The 19,176-nt window shown below is 47.0% G+C and overlaps 1 pseudogene; it reads right to left on the bottom strand.

The window, feature by feature from the left end:
• Window positions 1-27: 27 nt before the first annotated feature.
• On the bottom strand, window positions 28-17,320 carry LOC136150145 (spindle and kinetochore-associated protein 3-like; annotated as a pseudogene).
• Window positions 17,321-19,176: the final 1,856 nt, after the last annotated feature.

The raw sequence follows: 19,176 nt of genomic DNA, 5'->3' as shown, positions 1-19,176 counted from the left end.
TGGGAGGATGGATCCACTATCATTTCTTCACCAGTTTTCTTTGTTACTGGCATCGCGCACCTTCTGTCCTCCCTGCCGAGGAAGGAACACTTTGCTGGGTGGCACTGCTCTATCTGCTACCAGAGACACTAGGCTTGAGTTGTATATTGATAAAATCTGGCGAATATCTTCTGGAATTGTAGTAACCTCTGGAGGTGTAGGTGTTTTGAGCAGATTCTCTTAAGAAGAAATCATAGGAGAAGAGGGATCTGCAAAATTCTCAAAGCACTCATCTGAATTTGTACTTTCTTTCATTGCCAAATCATTCGATGAGCTGTTTGCTTTTGATAATGGATAATTTGTGGATACCAGAGCTGTGCTGCTCTTTGTAGAAAGAACTTTCAAACCAGGAGTGCAGAATGTAGATGCCAAGGGAAAATCTGTGTGCTCTGCACCATTTTTTCCCAACAGCTGGATTATGAGTCCAGGAATAGCAAAGACATTATCACTGGGCATTGGTTCTGTTTCCATGGCCTCACTGTTAGTCTTTACATTTTTAAGTCCAACTGTGTAATCATCATTTAAACACATAGTGTATTCAGAGATACCAACTCAAAATCATCCATCTTTAGTGCACATTTTGGAGTTTTTACTAGTGACTCTTTGGAAAATGGAGTTAAAATTTTTGGCTCTTCTTTCTCATCGTTTACTGCTTGCGGAGGGTTTGGCAGAACTTGGGATACGATGTACTGCTCAAGTCCAAAATCAGAAAGTCGTGGACTATGCGGTGACTTCACAGAAGTGCTTGGAGCAGCAGAATCCAATAAATCATCTTTCACGTCAGGCTTCTTAGGACATTCATTCACTGGACTCTGGTTTAGAGTCAATGACTTCTTGCTCATCCACTGAATTTTTCTTGGCACATGGAGTATATCCATACTTCTGGAAAAACTCTTTTATTTTCATGATATCCATTGAATTCTTTTCCATCAATATTTTTGTTGCCTTTATGAAATCAATGCTTTCTTGACTTTCCAAGCTTGCTTTATCAAGAAGAATATTGACATCATCCTTTAGAGTCCGTACTTCTGAGTGAAGGTCATGTAAAAAGGTCTCTAGACTGGGGGGCTAGAAAAAGAAAGGGTAGGAAAGGGAGGGTTAAGGAGAGGAAAGAGAGAAGGAAGGAGAGAGAGATCTCTTGTTCCTTACCCTGTCTGGGCACTCTGACCAGTTGTCCGCACCAGGAGGAGACCAGGGACCAAAGGGTCCCAGTTGCAGAAGCTGGGTTTGATCCATCTGTGGGCAAGCTGGTCCCTGAGTACCCCGAGTGGTCAGGATGTCAGGTGCAGCGAAGAGGAGTCCCCGCCAGAGTCACCATTTGTTGCAGGAAGAGAGACCCCTTCCAGGGCCTGAAAGAGGGCTCTTGTCTAACACTCAGAAATGAATGTCTTAGGAGACACATGTGCTGAGAAAGCAAGAGATTTTATTGGTAAGGGGCACCCAGGCAGAGAGCAGGAGGGTAAGGGAACCCAGGGGAACTGCTCTGCCACGTGGCTTGCAGTCTGAGGTTTTATGGTGATGGGATTAGTTTCCAGGTTGTCTTTGGCCAATCATTCTGATTCAGAGTCCTTCCTGGTGGCACACACGTTGCTCAGCCAAGATGGATGGCAGTGAGAAGGATTCTGGGAGGTAGTTGTGAGAATGATCAAAGCCCCCAATTAAAGTGACAGTCTTTTGCTTTCCCTTCCCTTATCTTGTTTTTAAACAGCTGCTGCTCATCAATCACCACTTTCGCTCCTGTGATCTTGCTTGCTCCTTACATCCATGGGAATTAGGGCTGCTAGGGAGGAGAGGGATCTGAGCTGTTTGAGCGGGACATCCCTTATACGGTGTATAAAAGATACCCAGAACAAAGCCAGGGCACCCAGCCTTTGGAGGTGACACCGCTGGGCCTGCACCAGTGCTGAATAAACCCTGCTGTTCTGTATCTCTGAGTGACACTTGTGTCTTTCAGACACCACGGTTTCTATAATATTTTCTGGTGCTTTGGCCAGGAAGCTGACAACTGAACTGGCCCCTTGCGCCACCGTTGTCAGGGAACCAGAGAAAGCTGTGGCCGCCGACCCGGTGACAGATGGATAGGCACCACCCAGCCATTTGCTGGATCCCGATTCTCACTCAAGTTGTGCTGGCCTTGGCCCATGCCGCATCCCCAACAGACTCAGGAGAGCAGAAGCAGATTTCAGTACAGGACTTCAGATGGGTGAGTGCCCTGGAGACATCTGCCTGAGTCAGGACCCACCATACGGCAGAAGGAGCGCCTGATCACCTCCCAATGACCAGAGAGTCACTCAGAATAGGGTATGTTCCCTCGGGTGGTCTGTCAATTCTGGTGTGTGTGAGAGAATGATTAAGCGAGTGAAAGCCAGCGTTCCACCGTCTTTGGACTATGGAGCCTGAGAGGGTCCTAACCCGTCCATGATGAGCTCATTCAATTCAGGGCAGTGCCAGCCTCTGGGGGATTTAATCTGTCCTTGTGAGGCTGGTCCGAGTTAGGGGTTTATATTGACCTGCCAATGCTAAGAGATGTCTAAATTTCCGTAAGGGGAGCGGCCAGATGGATGAGAGCGTCTCCCTTTGTTTTGTTGTGGGACACTGCCTCAGGGTGGGAACTTTCACATAATGGGCAACTTGACTTCTAAACTCACTATCTTAGAGTGTATGGTTAAGAATTTTAAGAAAGGATTTTTCTGGGGATCAGGCTTCCCTCATAGCTCAGTTGGAAAAGAATCTGCTTGCAATGCAGGAGACCCGGGTTCATATCCCTGGGTTGGGAAGAGCTCCTGGAGAAAGGAAAGCTACCCACTCCAGTAATCTGGCATAGAGAATTCCACGGACTGTATAGTCCATTGGGGGTCGCAAAGAATCAGACACGACTGAGCGACTTTCACTTTTTCTGGAGATTATGGTGTAAAATTGGGTCCTGAAAAACTACACAGTCTTTGTACCATGGAGTGGCCCTCCTTTGGGGTCGGTGGCCCCCAGAAGGGACCTTAGATATGCCCACTGTCCGAGTAGAGTCATAGCGAGAGACTCCAGCCACCTGGACCAATTCCTATATATCAATTAATGGTTTGAAATTGCCCAGTTAGGGCCCCCTTGGGTTCGATTCTGTGCCGCAGGTCAGGGGTAGTGTAAGGTCCTAGTAGTTCAATCAAAGAAAAGGATCTCGTGCCAAGAGAAGGAATGACCTGTCCTCCAGGGAGAGGCTGAAGAGCTGCCTCCAATGTCCCCACCTTACGTCCCCACGGCTCTTGCTCCCAGAGCAGCAGATCCCCATTTACCAGACAGCCCACCGCCTTCCCTTCCTCCTCCTCCTCCCGATGCTCCTGAAGCTGTTGTGCCCCCTTGGCCAGCCACCCCAGAACCAATGGGTAGGTGCCTCGGGTCAGCTCAGGGAGCAGCTGACTCAGCAGTACTAACGCCCTTACGAGAGACTCAAGGGCTGCAGCACTTTGCTGCTGATGGGATCCTGCATGAGAAGGGGCCCGTTTTTTTACTATCAGCCTTTTTCCATGACTGATTCCCTTAACTGGAAACATCATACCACCTCTACTCTGAAAAGCCCCAAGTCCTGGTCAGTCTCTCAGAATCTACCTTCCAAATCCACCACCCTACCTGGGGAAACTGCCAACAGCTTCTCCTCACCCTATTCAATACAGAGGAGCGCAGAAGAGTCATGACAGAGGCTTGGAAATGGCTCCAAGCCAAAGCCCCAGGGAGTCAATTAGGACTGGGCTCAGGAGAATTTCCAGGAGGAAGAGCCTCGCTGGGACCTCAATACCAAGTGGGGGAAGAAACCAGTTGGAGAGGTATCGACAGGCCCTCCTACAGGGGGTAAGAGCCAGGGTTAAGAAGCCTGCTAACATGGCTAAGACCACTGAGGTGCTACAAAATCCAGATGAAAGCCTGGCCGATTTCTATAAAAGGCTATGTGAAGCCTTTTGGGTCTTCACCCCTTTTGATCCTGAAGCCCCTGAAAATCAATGGTTGATAAATGCAGGCTTTGTGGAACAGGCCCAATCTGACATCCAGAAAAAATTTACAGAAGTTAGAAGGGTTTGCAGGTAAAAATGCCACAGAACTGCTAGAAATAGCTAATAAAGTCTTTGTCAATCGCAACCAAACAGCATGCCAAGAAGCAGAAAAGAGGATGAAGCAAAAAGCCACACTCTTGGCAGCTGCCCTGTCAAAGCCTTCCCCCACCCCAGTGGGACCACCCCATAAGGTAAGGGGCCCAGATCTGAAAGGGAGATTTCCCCTCAGCCGTGATCTGTGTGCCTATTGCCAGGAAGAGGGACACTGGAAAAATGAGTGCCCTAGCGCCCTGAGAAGAAAACCAAAGCCGCAGGCTCACTGAGCTGATATCAAACCGAGCCACCCAGCGCTAATCTGATTGGGCTAGCTGGAGCAGAGTCCGACTAGGGCGGGACCAGGCTCTCTCCAACCGTGCCACCGAGAGCCCATGGTCAGAATTCAAGTAGGGGGCCATCCAATGGACTTTATGGTGGACACAGGTGATGAGCATTCAGTGGTCACCCAGCAGACAGCCCCCTCTCTGGAAAAGAAACTACCATCATCGGGGCTACAGGTGCCCAGACCCGCAGGCTGTTTTGCAGTCACTGACAGAGCTGACTAGGAGACCATGTGGTAATGCACAATTCCTCTACCTGCTCGACTGCCCTGTTACCTCGATGGCAAGAGACCTGTTTGCTGAGATGAGGGCCCAGATTTCCTTTTCTGCTGATGGATCTGTTCGGCTAAAGCTAGCCTGACAGCCCTCCTCCTCGATTATGACTCTGGCTATAAGGAGAGGAGAATGGTACCTGTATTCCTCCCCTCCAGGAGAAGGGACCATTCCTCCTGAATTGGAGACTGAGTACCCACTAGTTTGGGCAGAGGAAAATCCTCCAGGTCTGGCAAAACACCATGTTCCCAGCCTGGTTGATCTGAAACTGGGAGCTCAGCCTGTAAAACTACAATAGTATCTGATTCCCCGGGAGGCCCGACTGGGAATCCAGGCTTATTCAGACAGACTACTTCAACACAGACTTCTGATGAAATGCCAGTCACCCTGGAACACCCCATGACTAACCGTAAAGAAGTCAGGGACTCACGACTACCATCTGGTTCACCACTTAAGAGCTCTGAACAAGGCAGCATTTACTCTGCATCCGGCAGTGCTTAATCTGTACACCCTACTAGGACTGATCCCTTCCACAGCCGAATGGTTTACTTGCTTGGACCTGAAAGATGCCTTCTTCTGCCTCTGGGTTGCACCTGTCAGCCAACTGCTATTTGCCTTTGAATGGGAAAACCCACACACAGGAGACGAGGAACAGCTCACTTAGATGAGGCTTCCTCAGGGGTTCAAGAACTCCTCTGTCTTCAGCAGAGCTTTGGCTGCCAACTTGGCTAACTTTTCTGGACAGGAGTTAGACTGTGTCCTGCTGCAATACGTCAATGACCTCCTGCTGGCCAGGACAACACAGACTTGCTGCCTAGAAGGAACAAAAGCCCTCTTCTCCTTGTTAATAGAAGTTGGGTACCAGGTATCAAAAGAAAAAGGCACTCCTGAAAGACATTGTCCCCAGAGGTGGAATGCCTCTGACCATAGGGTCAGACAATGGACAGGCACTTGTAGCCGAGACAGTATAATAGGTGGCAAGGGTTTTGAAGATTCAGTGGAAATTGCATACTGCCTACCTGCCCCAGAGCTCAGGGAAAGTGGAACACAAGACTCGAACCCTCAAACAAACCCTAGCAAAACTATGTCAGGGGAACAGCTTACCTTGGGTAGGCATGTTATCCATGGCCCTCTTGAAGGTGAGGTGTCCACCCTGGGCAGGGATAGGGTTTTCACCATTAGAAATCCTGTATGGATGGCCACCCCAGCTAGTCAACCTAAGGGGAGACACCAGAGAACTGGGGAACTTGAACTTACATAGGCAGCTGCAAGGGTTATGACACACAATCTCTCAAATACATACATGGACAGTTGATAGAATACCCATATCCTTAGGCATAACAGCACATCCCCACCAACCAGGGGACCAAGCATGGGTAAAGGATTGGAAAAAAGAGCCTTTAAAACCCATGTGGAATGGGGCCTATTCTGTAATCTTAACTACCCGCACTGCTCTCAGAGTGGCAGGAATAGACGCTTGGATCCATTACTCCAGAGTCAAGCCTACAAGTGTGACCAATAGCTGAGGGGAGTGGGAAGCATTCTCAGTCTGGAGGAGCTCCTGGGCTTGATCTTGTGAAGGAGGAAACAGCCACCCCGAAGCCCTACTCGGACCACACTGGAAGCTGGTCAGTCAACACATGGCTGAAGCTTGAGGAACCAACTGGACTGACAAAAGGCAGATATATTGGCTATTAATTGGACTGGGTCTCACCCTATTCATTATGCAGAATAAAGCTTTATTATTTCTCTCCCAAAAGAGAGAAAGCTCTCCCTCTGCTTTGTCTGCTTCTTCATAGTTCTTGATTTTTGGAGTTTTCTCCTACTGTGATCAGCTTAAATATGAAAATGACGTATTTTTGCCTTATAGTTCTGTTAAGTTGTAAAATCCCCTCCTCATCTGAGAGTCAGGATGATTGTTCTGAATGTATAGAATCTTTCTATTATGAGAAGGGGTGGGTCTGCCGTGCCTTTGCTTACTATTTGCACCAGTCAGTCGCATGTTATAGTTCAGTCTCTACACTCACTAGAGAAGGGAAACATTATTGGAAGGGAGAAATTAAAGCCCAAAATATAGATGGCAAAAGATGTTATGGGTTTCCAGGACAAGCAACTTGTTGAAAACTAGGTGAAGAGAAAACAAAAATTCAGATCGACCTAGGAAAATGGCCTATTGAGTATATCTGGCTGGATCCTGACCCCTTAGTAGCCACCCCTGGCCCACTGACATTAAGCCCTGGGCCAGGATTCAAGGGACTATACGATCAACTCCAAGGTTCCCTAAAAGATGAACTAAAAGTGCCTACTGTTGAAAATAATCTCTTTGTCCATTTAGCCGAGCAGGTTACCCGAGAATTGGGTATCGCTAACTGCTGGGTTTGCGGAGGAGCCCTGATGAGTGAAACATGGCCCTGGAAAGGCACCGGACTGGACGCCTTTCTGCTACTGCAATGGGATTGAACAATTAGTAGGCAGGCAGGAGGTCCTATTTGGAGTTGGCCCTGTCCTCAGAGACGATAGGCGAAAAATGTTTGAGCCGAGAAGAGATAAGTTATACCTGGGTCAGAAAAACAAAATGCAGAAGAACCTTGGGCTATAGTGACACCAGTAAGAGCCTTTTGTGGTGACCAGGGGCCCCAAGCTGGTATTGGGCTCCCCAAAAAGGAAGGAATAGAAATCACACTTGCATTCCCTTCAACTCCACCACCAGGATTCTAGTGCAAAACTGTACAGGAAACCAACCTGATATTAATCCCTTTCTTGCAGTTCCAGGCATTAGCCCATATTGGAAGCACCTTAAATCCACAAACCCAGACTTATGGCAGGCCCCAGAGGGTCTTTTTTGGATTTGTGGGAGAAGGGCCTATTCATGACTCCCATCCAGATGGGGAGGGGAGGAACCTGTACCATAGGAATGATTCAGTCAGATTTTTTCCTCCTACCTGGCTCACAAGGAGACACGCTTGGCATCCCAATCTATGATGACTTAAAATGTTGAGAAAGGCGGTCTCCAGAGACAGGAGGCCATCACCCCGAATTAATACTCAATATTATGGTCCAGGCACAAGGGCGTAAGATGGGAGTTGGGGATACAGGACACCCATTTACATGCTAAATCAAATAATCTGACTACAAGTGATGCTAGAAATCATAATCAATGAAACCGCCGCTGCCTTGGAACTGCTGGCACAGCAACAATCCCAGATGAGACTTGCCATCACTCAAAATTGTTTGGCACTAGACTACCTCCTGGCAGAGGAAGGAGTCATCCGTGGGAAATTCAGTCAAACTGACTGTTGCCTCCAAACAGATGATAATGGAAAAGATGTGATAGACATAGCTAAACATATCAGGAAAATTGCCCATGTTCCAGTTCAGACCTGGAAGGGATGGGATACAGATGGCCTCTTTGGAGGATGGTTCTCTTGGCTAGGGGGTTTAAAACAATGATTGGGATGGTCATGGTCAAACTTGCTTATTCCCTGCCTCATATCCCTCCTAATCAGAGTTGTAACAGGGTTCATAGAGGCAGTTGTCCCATGGAGGATTGCCACCCAGTTGCTGCTTTTAAAGGAATACCAGCAAGTGCCAGAGGATGATGTTATGTGACAGCTACAGACGCACTCTAAGTATCAAGGCGGGGGATGAGGTAGGAACGAGATCAAAGCTCCCAATTAAAGTAGCAGTCTTTTGCTTTCCCTTCCCTTATCTTGTTTTTAAACAGTTGCTGCTCATCAATCACCACTTTTGCTTCTGTGATCTTGCTTGCTCCTTACATCTGCGGGAACTAGGGCTACCTGGGGAGGGGAGGAATCTGAGTTCTTTGACTGGGAAGTTTATGGTGTATAAAAGATACCCCCCCAAAAAAAAAGATACCCAGAACAAAGCCAGGGTGCCCAGCCGTTGGAGGTGACTCCACTGGGCCTGCACCAGTGCTGAATTAACCCCGCTGTTCTTCATCTTCTTCATCTTTGAGTGCTGCTTTGAGTGCCGCCATGGTTTCTATAACAGTTGGACATGTGGTGTCACCTTTTGACCTTTCCTGAAGTCTTCTGGTTGGTGGTGACTTATTAGTTCCATGTCCCTTACCAGGACCTCCTGTCGTAAAACAACTCATGCACATGGTAACTATGGTGCCTGGCCAGGGTGGGCGGTTTCCATCAGCGTGCTTCCCCTAACAGGTCCCTGATAAGCTAATTGATCATGAAATTTTTAAATTCTTCTAGACTGCAGGATTAGCATATGCTTTCAGCATAATTAAAGACGAAGGCTGAAGTGTTTTTATTTAGCAGTAGAGACATTTAAGAATCGCAAAACTCACATTTTGAAATCCTACCTCCCCCTTTTTTTAACAGTATCCCCATTTGGACCTGACAAATAAAATAATAAATATGGTTTATATGACAATTTGTTTGGAACTGAGAGTGTTAACAGCCTCGGTAGGGAGACCAGAGGTCCCCAAGCGTCAGGAGGAAATAAACTGCAAGTGGCATACTTTTTTCCTTTCTCCGTTGGCACCTGGTTCCACCTGAACTTTTCTCAGACCTTGAGCTAACCAATGTGTTTTTCTTATGGAAGTGTTTTTCTTAAGCTAAGTTAAAGAAGCCATGTATTTGCTTTGGAATCTACCTTTCTTCAAATCACCTAAGACTAATTTTTTTTTTCTTTTCTCAAACCTTGAGCTGATTTTTGCTCAGCAAACCAGTATTCACGTCAATTGCTTTATGGGGTGAGGCGATGGCAGGGTTGGGGGTGGGGAGTTGATGACACACATTGGGCCATTTTATCTCAAAAATGCATATTGTGGGAGAAGGGCCTGATGAAATTCCCTCAGCCTTAGGTTGTTTCTCTTCATCTGATTAGCAGCTTGCTAACACAAAATGCCTTGCTGAAAACTAGCAAGCTGGCACTTTCTGTCCCCTTCTGATGTCTATGTCAGAAGCTTTCCCTATCTCTATTATACTTTAATAAAATTTTGCTACACAAAAAGCTCTGAGTTGTCAATCCTCGTCTCTGGCCCCCGATTGAAATCCTCTCCTCCAGAGGTCACAAATCCCAGCATAGCACATGGCTTGCAATGGCAGCCTTTCAGAACCATACTGAGAAACAGCTTATATGACAGAATTAAAAACAAGCCTCTCCAAAGTTGCCTGGTGGTCCAGTGTTTAAGACTCCAGGCTTCTACCATAGGTGGCTGGAATTTGATGTCTGGTTAGGGAACTAAGATTCCCCTGCCATGCAGCAGTGTGACCAAAAAAAAAAAAAAAGTCTTTCTCCTTTAAAAAAAAAATCTATTTGTTCATTCATTATTTTGCCTGCACTGGGTCTTAGTTGTAGCATGTGGGATTCTGGTTACAGCATGCAAACTCTTAGTTGTAGCATGTGGGATCTAGTTTTCTGACCAAGGACTAAACCCAGGCCTCCTGCCTTGGAAGCACAGTCTTAACCACTAGATCACCAGAGATGTCTTTTGCTCATTCCAGTTGCTCTGTGAGCCTGCTGACTGGATCCCTGGGCAGCCTCCTCCCTTCCACTCTCCTGCCAGGCATCTTTGTGAGTGTTTCATGTCTTTACGATTCTGGACCAAGTATTGCCGCAAACACCTCGGTGAACACATTCTGGTGCTCACCACATTCTTGGGTTTGTATTTAAGAGGGTTGACCAGTTTCTGTTAGTTTCCTGAAAAGTCCCACTGTTCTGCACTCTCATCAGCAAAAAGGAAATTTTCTTGTGGATCTAGAGCCCCACATATGGTATATTGTCCGTTGTTTCAGTCATGCTGTTTTTGAACAGTGCAGAGTATCTTCTTATGTCACCTTTTTTTTTTTTTTTTTTTGGCTGCACTGCACAGATTGTTAGATCTTAGCTCCCTGACCAGGGATCAAACCAGGGTCTGTGGCAGTCAAAGTACCAAGTCCTAACCACTGAACAGCCAGGGAAGTCACTGTTTCATTCATTTTGACTTGCAACCCCAGCCACCTCATCTCTGTCAATTGGCCTATGCAGTTTGCTCTTATGTGAAAGACTGTTCATGAATGCACCAGTTTTCTGCTGGCACCCTACTCCAGTACTCTGGCCTGGAAAATCCCATGGATGGAGGAGCCTGGTAGGCTGCAGTCCCTGGGGTCGCTAAGAGTCCGACACGACTGAACAACTTGACTTTCACTTTTCACTTTCATGCACTGCAGAAGGAAATGGCAACCCACTTCAGTGTTCTTGCCTTGAGAATCCCAGGGACGGGGGAGCCTGGGGGGCTGGCGTCTATGGGGCCGCACAGAGTTGGACACGACTGAAGCGACTTAGCAGCAGCAGTTATTGGGACATAGATGTTTATTGGGTTATTTTATATGTGTGTGTGTATGTAGATCAAGTTAATTTGAAGAAATGCACAATATCATATATCCACCATTACAGTATCATTCCGAGTATTTCACTGCCCTAAAAATCCCCTGTGATCTCTCTGTTCAACGTACCCAGCCCCTGGCAACACTGTCCTCTTACGGTCTACATAATCTGCCCTCCCCGACACATCTAGTTGGGCTCACACCAGACAGAGCATCTCAGACTAGATTTCTGATCTTTGTTTTCTGTTTGAAGCTGTCTTTTCACCCCATATCACTCAGAGAATGTTATTCCAATGTGATAGACTTTGTTGCATAAAAGCCTTGTTGATCACCCAACATTCCCATGCTTAGAAGTACCTAAGATATTTTTTTACTATGATCATAAAGTTCTAAGGGTTACATTTATTTCTGAATTATCAATACATTTATGAGTCATTCAAACTCATTAAATTAGTATATATATGGTTGCACATTTTAAAAATTATTAAAAATAAATCTGTTTGAAATACATTTTTAATAGAGTGAATACTTTTTCCTTTTTTTGTTTTTTTGCATGTATCCAAAGATGACCATGACTGGAAGAGAAATGATTTAATAAATAGATCTATTGCTAGTTTGTATTTCTTAGATATTAGCACAGATACTTTGCTCAGATGAGAATCACTTATTCATTCAATTCCTTCCCAATTACATAACCAAGTATCACAAGAAAGGTTGGGTAACCTATTAGCTGACAACTTGATTAGTGTTTCCTTCAATCCTGTTGAAAGTACACATTGGGAAGCTTTCAAGAAGGTTTTTGAGAATCCTTTTTCAGTGTCTGGGAAGCAGGACAAAAGCATCCCCAGGCTCAGTAACTGAGGTTTCTCTTTCACTGACCAGCTTCTGACCAACTTCTTACCTGACCAGTTTCTCTTTCACTGAGAAAGTCTTGCTTAACCTGATGTTCTTGACAGGCTCGGGAAATATGCAACACTGTCCATCTTATTCTGCCTTCGTGTATGTGATATTCTTTTTCAATAAAGAGTTCTTACTATAGGATGTTCTTGAAGTGCATTTTCTTTAAATCTGTATATTAGCTTATGGAATATAATTGCTTGTGGAATATAATTGGCATCTTCATCCCTCCCTGCCTGGCCCACCAGCCTGGTTGGATTCTCTGACAGTCGAGATTCATTTCAATGTTCACTGTAAGAAAAACAGGTGTTTGTGTTGAGAGGAGGCTCACCAAACTGCAGGTTGCATCCCATAAGTAGCCTCACCAAGATCAGAATAAGATGGAGCTGGGGTGAACGCAGTTGCTATATAAGTCCAAAAAAGGGGAAGGACTTCCCTGACTGTCCAGTGGTTTAAGACTCCGCAATTCCACTGCAGGGAGCATGGGTTTGATCCCTGGTCATGGAACTAAGATTTCACATGCCGGGGGGCACAGCCAAAAAAAAGGTGGGGGGAGATCAAAATGCAGCTTCTCATTGAGTCACTGAATGTGCAATGATGCATTATTATCTAGAACTCCAGGATATTTTAACAGCTTTATTGAGGTGTAATCAATGTATGGCAGATGCACAAGTTTAAAGTGTCCAATTTGATATGGTTGGAAACACGTGTGCCCCATCAAGATAATGAATGTATCGTCAATGAGAAATAACTCAATGGTCAATCTAAGTAGGGGGCTTCTGTGGTGGCTCAGATGGTTAAGAATCTGCCTGCAATGTGGGAGATCTGGGTTCAGTCCCTGGGTTGGGAAGATCCCTTGGAGAAGGAAATGGGAACCCACTCCGGTAATCCTGCCTGGAGAATTCCATGGACAGAGGAGACTGGCTGGCTACAGTCCATGGGATCACAAAGAACTGGACACAACTGAGTGATTAACACACACCCAATCTAAGCCGGAAGTGGAAAATCTGAGTCAACTTGAGGATTATAGCCCAAGAGACAGGTTCTCAAATCTCTGAGGACTGTTCTGAAGAGGTGAGGGAAGAGAATTGGTATGATTTTGATGAAGGGTTATTTGCTCACGGCTATTCAGGAGGAACAGATGCCTTAAAGGTTTTAGTGTTTTCCTAAGTGTGTGAAGAGGTGAGAGTCCAGGTTCACAAAACATTTCTCCTGAAAATATTTAACTGAGGGCCAGTTCTGCCAGATTTCCCAGAGCGCAAAAGTGCCTCATCCTGCTGGTTGTCTGAATTCCTTTCAGGGTGTCCTGTAGTTCAGTGACTGAAGTGTTAATATATCATTCCTGTAGAGCTGGGTGGCAGGAAATTTTCTTTATGTTACAATCCTTCCCTTTGGTCTTAATTTTGACCAAGGTTTGGGAGGCATTTGGTGAGCAATTTGTCCTAAGTTCCTAGGAATGCTCATTCCCACGTTGGGCGAGGATTTCATTGATGGGCCACTCACCAGACTAGCCCTGTTAACAGTAGCCCAAAGCCTTGGCCTGCGAGTCCTACTGGTCAGTGATGGTCCAGGAAATGGTTCCTTCCATGGCTTTTCCCCATACTTAGAATTACACTGTTACAATCACTGATCTTATAGACTTATGTATTTGATTAATTGTTTCGGGTCTCCTGTTCATTATTTTTATGGGAGGCTCAGTCACACATTCGGTAATGCAAGAAACAATAGTCTTGGAAAACAGGCGGAATACAAGTAATAGAGCTAGTGACATAATAAGGTCACAAGTAAGTACTTAAGCTGAGAACTTCCTTTCGGTGCAGCCCTGTGGTTGTCTGACCAGACTGTTCTGCACCACCCACTATCTTTTTTTTTTTAATATTTGCTTATGACTGCACTGGTTCTTTGTTGCTTTCCATTGGCTTTTCTCTAGTTGTGGGGAGCAGAGGCTACTCTTCTTTGTGGTGCCTGGACTTCTTACTGTGGTGGCTTCTCTTGTTGCAGAGCATGGACTCTAGGGCATGAGAGCTGCAATAGTTGTGGCACAGGGGCTTAGTTGTTCCTTGGCATGCGGGATCTTCCCAGACCAGGGATTGAACCCATATCCTCTGGATTGGCAGGTAGATTCCTACCCACTGCACCACCAGGAAAGTCTGCCATCACTGTCTTTGAGGGAAACGACATGGCCTTGTCCTTAACACTCACCAAAGACAGCTGCACGTGCAAGGTAAGTGGTGGTCATCATGACCCCTTACAGGGTTGAGAAATGAATGTTATTTTCCAAGGAGTTACCCTAACCCTAACCTCCATGACAGAGCATTTCATTCCCACTAAGGTGCTAGAATTGAAAAGACAGACAATGATAAGGGGGAAAGTTGGAATATTCAAACACGGCTAGTGGGAATGTGAAATGATGCCACCATTTTGGAAGTCAGTTTGGCAGTTTCTCAAAATGTCAAACATGGAGTCACCACATGACTCAGTACTTCCACTCCCACATGTAAACCCGAGAAAGGAAAACATGTCCATGGAAATACTTGTACTTGAATGTTCATAGCAGCACAATTCATAACAACTGAAAGATAGAAATCACCCAGATGACCATCCACAGGTGAATAGAGAACAGATACACATAATGTGGTCCATCCACACAATGGAATATTACTCAGCCATGAAAAGGAGTGGAGCAGTGACACTCACTGCAGCGTGGTCTCACTCAACCTTGAACACACTCATCTTGGCACTCACCTTGAACACACGATGCTCAGTGAGAGAAGCCAGGCACCGAAGGATGCCGTCTTGGAATGCTTGGGCTGCCATAGCAAAATAGCAGGATGGGGGCCTCAGCAACAAAATTGTATTTCCTACAGTTCTGGACACCAGAAATCTGAGATGAGGGTGTCAGGATGGTCAGGCTCTGGTGAAGCCCTGTTCTCGGTGGGGGACTGTGTCTTCATTGTGTCCTCACATGTAGGAAGGGCTGAGGGAGCTCTCTGGGAGTCTTTTTTAAATAAGAACACAATTGCATTCATGGGGGCTCCTCTTTCATTACCTCATCACCGCCTCAAGTCTCCACCTCCTCATACTATCACCTTGGGGGTTAGGATTTCAACATGTGAATTTCAGGGGGACACAAACACCCAGCCCAGAATAACCACAAATTGTATGATTCTATTTACAGGAAACATCCAGAATAGGCAAATCTAGAGACAGAAAGTGGGTTAGTGGTGTCAAATACCGGGGGAGGGGAAGGGTAACAGGAAGTAACTGCTCATGGAGATTCATCTGGGGTCTCCTTTGGGATGAGAATGTTCTGAAACAAGTTTGTGACTTGTCTTTTGTCTTTCACAGAGTAGAAATCTTTAATTTTATTAAGTCCAGGGAATCCTTTGCTTTTCTTTGTGAATTGCCTTTTTGTGCTGTGTGTTAATACTCCAAAGCTCACGATGTGCACGGCCAAACCCAAACTCATGTCACTTTTCTCCTATAAATTGAATAGTTTGTATCTAAAATTTTCCTGTGAATAACTGAGTGAATTTGGTGTGAGTTGTGAAGTTTACATCTACATTCATTTCATTCCTTATGGTTTCCAATTAATTGTTCCTTAACTATTTTTAAAAAGTAAAGACATCAATTTGCTATATGAACAAAGGTCCATATAGTCAAAACTATGGTCTTTCCAGTAGTCAAGTGTAGATGTGAGAGCTGGACCATAAAGAAGGCTGAATGCTGAAGAATTTATGCTTTTGAACTGTGATGCTATAGAGCCTCTTGATGCAGGTGGAAGAGGAGAGTGAAAAAGCTGGCTTCAGACTCAACATTCAAAAAAATAAGATCATGGCATCTTGTCCCATTACTGTATGGTGTATCGATGGGGAAACAATAGAAACAGTGAAAGACTTTGTTTTCTTTAGCTACAAAGTCACTGAGGACAGTGACTGCTGCCATGAAATTAAAAGATGCTTGCTCTTTGGAAGAAAAACTGTGACAAAACTAGACAGCATATTAAAAAGCAGAGACATTACTCTGCCAACAAAGTTCTGTATAGTCAGAGCTATGGTTTTTCCAGCAGTCGTGTATGGATGTGAGAGTTGGACCATGAAGAAGGCTGAGTGCTGAAGAATAAATGCTTTTGAACTGTGGTGTTGGAGAAGACTCTTGAGAGACCTTGGCCAGCAAGGAAATCAAACCAGTCAATCCTAAATCAGGAAATCAACCCTGAATATTCATTGGAAGGACTGATGCTGAAGCTGAAGCTCCAATCCTTTGGCCACCTGATTTGAAGAACCAACTCATTGGAAAAGACCCTGAGGCTGGGAAAGATTGAGGGCAGGAGAAGAAGGGGATGACAGAGGATGAGATGGTTGGATAGCACCACTGACACAAGGGATGTGAACTTAGGCAAACTCCGGGAGATGGTGAGGGACAATGAGGCCTGGCAGGCTGCAGTCCATGGAGTTGCAAAGCACTGGACGTGACTTAGGTGGGTCTCTGGGTCTCTGACTCTGCAGTTGGGGTTGGAAGTGGTAGGGGATCTTGGGGCCCTGGAATCTGAGGGGTCCTCTACTGGAGAGGGGTAGGAGATCCCAGGTGGTAGTTAGCTGAGTCCAAGGCTCTCCTGGGTATGAGGCGTCCTAGACCCCATTCATCACCAAGAGGCCAGCTCCCTCCTCCCCTCAGCTCCCAGACCTAGTGCCTGCTTCTGAGAAATTCCCTAGGGAGGGATCCTGGTGCTGGAGGTGCCTCCATGCTGTGGCTCCTGAGTTTCCAGGGAGGATAGAGGAGTGAGGGGAGGCTTGTCCACAGAAAGGGAGCTTCTTCAGAATAAAGCCTGGGGCTGCTGCACCCCCACACCATCTCTGGGCAGGACCGTGAAGGTGAGGCTCCTTCCCCTCCCAAAACACGTAGGACACATGGGGCACTGGTCACTGGACCCACACACAATACTGAAACCCCCCCCCACAGGCCCACCGGGTGAGAGACACCATTTAAAGACTATTAATGGAGGGGGGGAGAGGGGGAGGTGAACATGGGGTGGGAAGAGTTGGAAAATCATCCAAGGACCATCTCCCTGCGGTGACCCGCCCCCCCTGCCCCGCCCAGGGAGAGGTTTAAGTCAGAGCCCTCACAGCTCAGACACCCACATTCTGGGCCTTGGGAGGACAAATACTTGAGCACTCTCAGAACTTGCCTACACCTGCTGCATTAAGGCCTGCCCTATCTTCTTCACAGCCGAGTTCTCACCCCTCCCATCAGGGCTCGTGGGGGCTTAATGGGATGAGGGTGTCTATGGCAAGACTGGAGGCCATGTGGCAGGCAGGAGGGCTCCCACTGACCTTGCAGGTCCACACGTCATGGTTGTAGGCCTGCACACAGTGAACCAGGCTGTCTATGAAGAAGGTGCAGTGGTCCAGGGACCAATCCAGCCCCTGAAGGTGTCTGACCACAGAGCAGTCAGTGTAGACTATGCAGAGGGAGCCCAGGGATGCTTCCACACTCCTGGGGGGACACTTGAGCCTGGGCCCTGGAATGACCAGGAGATCAGATAGCAGGGCCCCTTACCTAACCTAAGTTCCTACAAGAAACCAAAGACCCCTCTGCAGAAAAACAGGATGTCACCAGCCTGACTGCTGTCCTGAGGAGCTTGGCTGGTGTTTGGGTGCTATCCTGAGGATTCTGGCTGGTATCTGACTGCTGTCCTGAGGAGCTTGGCTGGTGTCTGGGTGCTATCCTGAGGAATCTGGCTAGTGTCTGACTGCTGTCCTGAGGAGTTTGGCTGGAACTTGGCTGGTGTCAGGGTGCTGTCCTGAGGAGTTTGGCTGGTGTCTGATTGCTGTCCTGAGGAGCCTGGCTGGTGTCTGATTGCTGTCCTGAGGAGCCTGGCTGGTGTCTGACTGCTGTCCTGAGGAGCCTGGGTGGTGTCTGGGTGCTGTCCTGGATTGAATGTGGGCCCCCCTAAAATTAAGTCCCCATCATGACCCCAGAATCTGAGAATGGAACCTTATTTGTAAGTAGGTCTTTGCAGGTATAATTAGTTACGGATCTGGGGGTGAGGTCATCCTGGATCAGAGTGGACCTAAATCAATCTCAGTGTTCTTCAGAGAGACAAGAGGAGAGAGGCAGACACGGAGGAGACACCAGGTGAAGACAGAGGGAGAGATGGGAGGGAGGAGGCCATGAGCCCAGGGACACCTGGAGCCCCTAGAAGTCAGAAGAGGCAGGAAGCACCTTTTGCTGGAGCCTCTGGAGGGAGTGTGGTGCTGGGACACCTTGATTTCAGACATCTGGTCTCCAGGACTGAGATGGGCCCCGCTTCTGTTGTTTGGAACCTCCATGTGTGGTTAGTTGTCACCACTGCCCCAGCAATCTCAGCAGGTAGTGGGCAGCTCCTTGCCCTGTTCTAAACCCTCTCTCCCTTGCACAGGTGAGGTTGTCCTACAGACCCTGCCCTTTCCTTCACGTCCAGTAGAGCTGATCTGGGAGTGGTTCTGGGGTTTTGCAGGCTGAGCCCCTGTTGCTGTGCCCCCGCTTCCCCACAAGAGCATCCAGAATAAGCTGTCTGCCCTCTTGCCTGAATCCCCCTCTCCCACCCAGTATCCTCAGGAAAGGTCAGGGGTTCTATAGCAATGTCTGTAGGCAGTCTGCATATGGACCCATGTTCACATCTTCCCTGTAAGCAGTGAGAACCTCCCCTGACCTCACACTCCCTGCTGACTGCCTCCACATCTGGCCACAGGCCCAGTGTAGATGTCAGACTGACTGCCCTCTCAGCCTTCTTATCGTGTGGTCAGAGCTGCTCCAGGCCCTTGCTGAAAACCCGTGAACCCACCTTTAATAGGGGTGTCCTTGCTCACAACCCTCCAACCCCTACCTTTAGCAGGATTTAACAGAAGTCTTTAAGTCAAAGGATCCAGAGAGAAGAAAGCAAGCTACAAAGAAAGAAAACCAGATGGTGCCAGCTGAGACCAAGCTGGCAATAAATCTGACCTCCAATAGACCTTGAGTCTCATTGTATGTTGATTTTACTATATTATCATATTAAGTGACACGTCTACTGATGGCCATGACCAGACAGCAAGAACCAAAAAACGATAAAAAGGCAGTGGCACCCCTCTCCTTCGGGAAAAAGCCCTGTCTCTTCCCCCAGTGCACAGGCCTCCCCAGCATTAGCCTCACTACTCCTCCTTTGTCTTTACTCTGGAGAATTAAAGC

Source organism: Muntiacus reevesi, chromosome 18 (assembly GCF_963930625.1).
Source record: "Muntiacus reevesi chromosome 18, mMunRee1.1, whole genome shotgun sequence".
Lineage (NCBI taxonomy): Eukaryota > Metazoa > Chordata > Mammalia > Artiodactyla > Cervidae > Muntiacus > Muntiacus reevesi.
The sequence above is the reverse complement of the archived record's forward strand: the minus strand, read 5'-3'. Positions and strand labels throughout refer to the sequence as shown.